We start from the raw sequence: 6,948 nt of genomic DNA, 5'->3' as shown, positions 1-6,948 counted from the left end.
GTGGAGGGGGGTTGCCCCAATGGTGCGGAATAGCTCACCGCGGCCGGGACACGTCGCCATCGAAACCTCCACTAATCCTGACGCGAGCAAGCATTACCGAGGATCGTGGAAGGACTCGTTCCTGAGGAACCGAAATGGTTAAATTGGGAGAATATTCTTGATGGATTACATACAATGTGTGCTTGTAGGGAACGAGGGCCTCCGATCACCTTGACTGGAGGAATAGTGGGAATAAACTGAAGAAGTAGTGACGTTTCAATTACCCTGAGTATAATTATATTATGAGGAACTTATTCATTTTGTTGCGTTGTGGCTGTTTGATGAATATTATGTTATGATAATTTGATTATTGAACTATGAGTCAGTAGGTCCGTTACTATTATGCTGATTTTCTTTTACTTATTCGATTTTTGATAATTGAATGTATCGAGCTCACCCTTTCTGTTCTGTTTTGTCTGGTGTTGCATCTTGTCTTGCTGTTGTTGTGTGTTGCATGAATGCATGGCAGATGGACCCACTCCGAGCGAGGATTTGGGGAGAGGATTCGGGAGGAAAGGAGGGATGGATCTACGACCCAGCAACGCGCCGCTTGACGTACCAGGGAATGGTCTCCATGACCATGGGACCTCTCACTGAAGGCGAATGGAAGCCCAACTGGATGGACCACATTTTTGCCGAAATCTCCGTGCCCCTACCACCCGAACGGAGTATCATCATTCATACACCTCCCTCTTCTCCACCGTCTCATAAACCTCCCGCCAAACGTCTTAAGACTTTTGTGGATAAAGGTAAAACTATCATTGACCTTGACCCTGAACCCAGCCCTTGTCCTAGCCCTACTCCTGCGCCCGCACCTGAAAGGAAAGTCATTAGAGTGGTTGCGTCTTCCGTCAGGCCAGTCCCTCGTCAACCTCTCAATATTCAGGCGCCACCTTCCGACGAAGCTGGACCTTCCACCCGACACCCTTCTCCACCACTGCCATCCACCTCGAGATCGCCACCGCCTACCATCGGTTGGATTGACAGCGACCCTGACGACTTGCCACCCTCTCCTCGCCCTCAGCCTGTGGATGCTTTACCTGATTCTGATGGAATGGAATCTGATCCTAGTGAGGATTCCTTTCCATCAGAGTTTTATATGTAGATGATTTATTTTTTTTTGTCATGGATGAACACTGCTCTTAAGTTTTATATTTTCCTTTCTTTTAGGGGCTATTTATAATTAATTTTGAAATACTGAACCATGAGGTCTTCTCTTTTGTTCGTTTCACGATAGTTTACCTTGAACCGTTTAGACTTGGGACGTATATGCACAAAATTGAAATTTTCTCTCTATTTACATGTCTCTCGTTATGATTTCAGAATTTCAGTCCACGAAACATGTGATGTTGAACACTCACCTTTATCTCTTTCATAAAAAGAAATTAATTTGAAGGAATTTCAAGTACACTAGTAAAACATAGTACAATATGCATAATTTGGTAATGAATAGATTGGATAACGAAATGAAGGATAATGTACCCTCACCTATGAATTAAATTATGAAATTGTTGTTTAGTTCCACACTAATGTCGAATGAATAATTCCTTGTTCATGTTCATTTGGGTACACTATCTTAGGGAAGTCTAAATACATACATTTTTAGGAGATAGGATCTTGGTAGTAATTTAGGTGTTACACTTCTAAAGATTCATTGGAGAATTTATTTATTTTGATTATTCTGCGATTGTTACATATTTCTATTTGCTTGACTGTGTCTTACATGAGGACATGCAAGAGCTAAGTGTGGGGGAATTTGATCAATTGGATTTTTATAACCTTATTTCCTCTCATTCCTAGCTCATTAACCCTCTTTTGTTCCTAATTGGTTTGAATTGGATCATTTTATGATGTTTGAATTTTATTTGGGCTTTATTTAATTTTTCCAGTATTCGGCAAATTCTAATACTGTTTTGGTTTCTGGACCATATCTTGAGTTGTAGAACTTATTTCATTGTGATTCTTGATTTGTAGAAAAGCTAAGAGAAAGGTTCACAATTCCTATGAAGAGGTCAGAAACCAATTTTGATGATAAGAAGCTGAAACTGGGCCTGGAAAAAGTTGAAACGCTGTAGTCGCGGATCCTGAGCAAGGTGCAGTATTTGGGCCATATCTCAGTCCACAGACATCCGATTAAGCCCATTCCAGTGGCGTTTTGAAGCTAACATCCAAGGCTACAATTTTCCTTCAGGCCACAAACCAAAAAAGGCCGTTTTCACAGTCGAAAAAAGGAACAAAGTGACGAACGGAATTTTTGAATTTTGAATTTTGAATTTTAATTTTTTTGGCTCGTCTCCTCTCTTCTCCTCTCTTCTCTTTTTCATTTTTTTTCTCCCCTTTTACGACTTGTTTCCCTCCATCCATGAAGGCTTAGATTTCTATCTAGTCCAAGGATTGAAAAAGGGCTGAGACATTCTTAAGGATCGGTTTCACAATTTATTCAACAACAAATTCGGTTTCATCTCTTCCTTCTTTCTTCTTTTGCTAATTATGATTTTGAATTGAAGTTCTTCATTTGGATTAATAATTGTGCAGCTATTTGATTACATATTATTCGGTTGATGTATGTAATTAATTCTTGAAGGAGTGTGAATTAGATTTTTAGGTTTGAAATCTAAGATTAATGGCATTGGTGAATTAAATTAACACAAATCGATTAGGTTCTAGAGGTTTCTGAACTTTGATCGAATTGTGTAGTAATCAAATGCATGAGGGTTCTCGTGTGAATGCTTAATTTGAATTGAGGTTTTATTCGAATTTAATGTTAATCACTAATTTGTTAGTTGATGCATCTTCTTGGAATCCGGTGATAGAGTGGTCGTAGTTCTTCTAAATTCTTGGATTAGAGTTTTTAATTATTTTTAACTTTTGATTCTAATTAGTTATTCTATAAATCAAACCCCCTCTAAAAATTTTATAATCGTATAACGTTATCATCATTGGGAGACGACTCGGATTGCACCACTTACTACATAATTTTTTTGCAATTCAATTTTTATTAATTTGTCCGAGAGCGACACTCGCGATCAATCATCTCATATTCAAGTTGTGTACTAGAAAACTAATGCGAAATGTTGACCAAATTTTGTCAAGTAAAAAATACAACATTTAAGTAGCAATTGTTAATTAAGGTATAAAAAAGTTTGTTCTCAAATGGAATAGGGTCCAACCACGTGAGAGTTAATAAGACATTCATTCACATTTGTAATTATCATAACCATAGTTGGAGCAAATATGGATTGAAGTTAGATGGTAGTTGTTTTTTACAATTCTGAACACTAGCAAGTGCACTAGGAATTGCAGCAACTAATGAGTAATTTTTAAGATCAGAATATTGTCTCCATAGAGAATTAGGAAATCACAGAAGTATAACCATTTCAACCATACGAATTTGGAAGATTTATAACATTCAGAAGTCAAGAACAAGCACAATTTAAAAGTAAGAAACTTGCAGTAAAAACAGAGTATGAAAGTTGTGATGAAATGAGATAGGTGATCGCAAGTGTCGTGCAATGACAAATTATTAAAAACTGAATTGCATAAAAATTATGTAGTATGAGGTGCAATCCGAGTCGTCTCCCAATGATGATAATGTTATACGATTATAAATTTAGATGGGGTTTGATTTATAAAATAATGCTAATTAGAATAAAAAGTTAACAAGAATTTAAAACTTTAATCCAAGAATTTAGAAGAACTACTGATGAATCCATATTTTGACTGATATTTTAGCATAATTCTAACAATTGATAAGAAAAATATATAAAAAAAAGAAGAAAAACTTAGAAAAAGAGAAGGAATTGAAGTTTTGTTTAAATTTGTAGTTATTTTAGCAATTATGAAATTTTTGCTTAGGAATTAAGTTTTTAATCTTGTTTTGCAGGAATAAATTGAGCAATGATCATATCCATGGAGGTTTGATGACAAGGAAGAGGAAAGAAGCAAGTCTAAACTCCAAAAACACAAGAATAAGAATTTGCAGACTGGGCGTGATCACTATTGTCAGTGAAAGTGATCACTTCAGAGCTCAAAGAAGAAGTGAAGCCTGGGCATTACCACTTCTATCATTAAAAGTGATAGTTCTAAAGAGGCAAAATATAAGGAAAGCTCTGCGTAACCACTACTGTCATTAAAAGTGATCGTTCCAGAGAGTCTTCAACTTGGCGAGTTGCGCGTAGTCACTTTTATCAACAATAGTGATAACGCGCAATTACCTTGGCTCTGCGTTGTCACTTTTATCATCAAGAGTGATAGTTCCAGAGAGCTCTCAATATCAGGAAGTTGCGCGTGGCCACTATTTCTGGGAAAAGTGTTAACGCGCAACCAAAAACTCTCTGCGTAACTACTATTTCTAATAAAAGTGATGACGTGAAAATCAGGGAAATTTTATAAATACCTGAAACGATCCGGAAAAAGGGGATTCTGTTCATTTTCAGTTTTTTTAGTTAGATTCTCGTTAGAGGAAGTGAGAGAGAGGAGTGGGGATTCGAATCTTGGAGCTTCACGAAGAGGAATTGGAGTGGAGCAAGCTTCCATGGCGTTTCTGAGTTTCTTCTTCTCTTCTTCTCTTTCTTTTTTTTTCTCTGCTGCCATGGCTGTGTAATTCGTTCATAGTTAGGGATTGTAGATCTAAAACGAACATGTTGAATTGATTTGGATATGAATTTCAAGCTTTGGAATAGATTGAGTGATTGATTCTGAACTTCACGTGGAAATTGAATGGAAATTTGATTAACTAAATTCAGAGGAACTCTTGTCAATGGAAATTGAATTTGTTCTTCAGATCTGAACCAATCACCGAGATTATAGTTTTCTTAGGGATAAGGAACTTTGATCTTGCAATCTTCTGGTTTCTTATACTTAAAGCAATATTGAATTGAATCAGATCTAAGGAATTAGAATGATTTAATTGAATGTTAGGTTCACTGAGTTAAGGAATTAACCTCTGAATAATATAATGTGAAACTGATTGTCATTCTTTTCAATTGCTTGTTAATTCAGAACTTTATTGATTAAACATTGGAGTTTTGGTGAAGCAATTCCCTAGCTATGGTTTCTTCCTCTGTTATCACATAACTGTGTGTTCATTGTTCTGTTTTCTGCAAGTTCATTTTACTTTTAATTGTTCTAGTTTGCTGTTATTACATGTTACGACTCTCCTTCCAATTTCAAAAAAGCTTAAATGGTTACAATTCTATGAAGTGGTATTTGAAACCTAAATTCCCTGTGGAGACGATATTTGGATCTTAAATTTACTTATTACTTGCTGCAATCCTAGTGCACTTGCTAGTGTTAGATTGCGAACAACAAGTTTTTGGCGCCGTTGCCGGGGAATTTTGCATTTCAATATCATTAGTAGTAGAAAAGTAACTAGATTGAGCATTTATTTTGTTGCTTTGTTTTTAAATTGCTTTCTGCATAATTTCACTGCACCTTGTGTAGTATTCTGCATAATAATTCTGACTGCTGCATAGAAATTTTAAATCCTTTTTTTATATCTGCATAATTTCAGTTTTCATTGTTCTTCATATTTGTAATTGTCATTCTGCATATCTTTTACATGATTTTACAATTCTGCAACTGCTAGATTTAAACTTCTATACGCTTTTACTGATAGATTTTGCATGATTTCTGTTGTGCATTTCTGAATATTGATTGTAGTATAATTTTGCTTCAATTTGATTTGTATATGCGTGGTAAAAACAAGAATAAATCAATTCTGGTCTTTGATCCTGACATAGACATAACTTTGAGAAGATTGAGAAAAGAGTCTAGAGCAGAAAAAGCCATAGGGAGTGATAGTGAATTAGAAGCTGTCCATTCTCCAGAATTTCAGAGTAATTCTAGAGTGAAAAGAACATCTACACCCTTGAGACAACTAAATCCAGCAATAGAAATGGCAGAGCAAAACAGAATTAGAACATTAGGGGACTATGCTATTCCTAACATGCAAGGTTTTAACTCTTCTATAATTAGGCCAACTATTCAAGCCAACCATTTTGAGATTAAACCTGCCCTACTACATTTAGTCCAATAGGATCAGTTTTCTGGAGGAAATTCTGATGATCCTAACTTACATATTTCAAATTTTCTGCAGCTATGTGACACCATAAGAATGAATGGAGTTAGTGAAGAAGCTATCAGATTAAGACTATTTCCTTTTACCTTGAGAGATAGAGAAAATGTTGGTTACAAGCTCAACCATAAGGAAGCATCACAACCTGGACAAAACTTGTGAATAAGTTTCTAACTAAGTACTTCCCTCCATCCAAAGCTGCTAAGTTGAGAGGAGAAATTACATCTTTTGTGTAGCAAGAAGAAGAATCATTGTATGAAGCTTGCGAAAGATACAAAGAATTACTTAGAAGGTGTCCATATCATTGTATCCCAGACTGGATGCAATTGGAAACTTTTTATAATGGAATGAATGCAATAACAAGAACAATGGTTGATGCTGCTGCTGGAGGTTCATTAAATACAAAGTCCTTGGAAGAAGCTCAGAGAATTATTGAGATGATGGCATCTTCAATGTATCAGAATTCAAACTCAAGAAATCAAGGAAGAAATTCTGGTCATAAAGCTAAGGTTCTGGAAACTTTTCTTGCACAGAATCAGCTACAAAATCAAATGTTTTCAGAACAATTAGCTGCCTTAACACAACAAATCAGCAATCTGCAAACAGGGAGTATGCCTACCAGTCAGCTAAGTTGTGATTTTTGTGGAGGAAACCATGTAAATGGTGCATGTGAGGCATCCACAAGTGAACCACAAGAGCAAGTGAATTATATGAATAATTTTCAGAGACAACAGCCATCATATCCCCCTGGATTTCAATTTTCGAATAATAGAACTCAACAGTATTCTAATTGGAATAATCAATATTCTGCTGCAAAGAATTCTAACTCAAAT

At 36.0% G+C, this 6,948-nt stretch overlaps 1 non-coding gene across 1 annotated transcript; it reads right to left on the bottom strand.

The window, feature by feature from the left end:
* Window positions 1-6,318: 6,318 nt before the first annotated feature.
* LOC113856708 lies at window positions 6,319-6,425 on the bottom strand. Its single transcript, XR_003502941.1, has one exon. It is a non-coding gene; the product is annotated as a small nucleolar RNA R71 (small nucleolar RNA).
* Between the last annotated feature and the right edge of the window lie 523 nt (window positions 6,426-6,948).

This window comes from Abrus precatorius, unplaced genomic scaffold, assembly GCF_003935025.1.
Source record: "Abrus precatorius isolate BTA unplaced genomic scaffold, Abrus_2018 Scaffold11, whole genome shotgun sequence".
NCBI classification, from domain to species: domain Eukaryota; kingdom Viridiplantae; phylum Streptophyta; class Magnoliopsida; order Fabales; family Fabaceae; genus Abrus; species Abrus precatorius.
The sequence above is the reverse complement of the archived record's forward strand: the minus strand, read 5'-3'. Positions and strand labels throughout refer to the sequence as shown.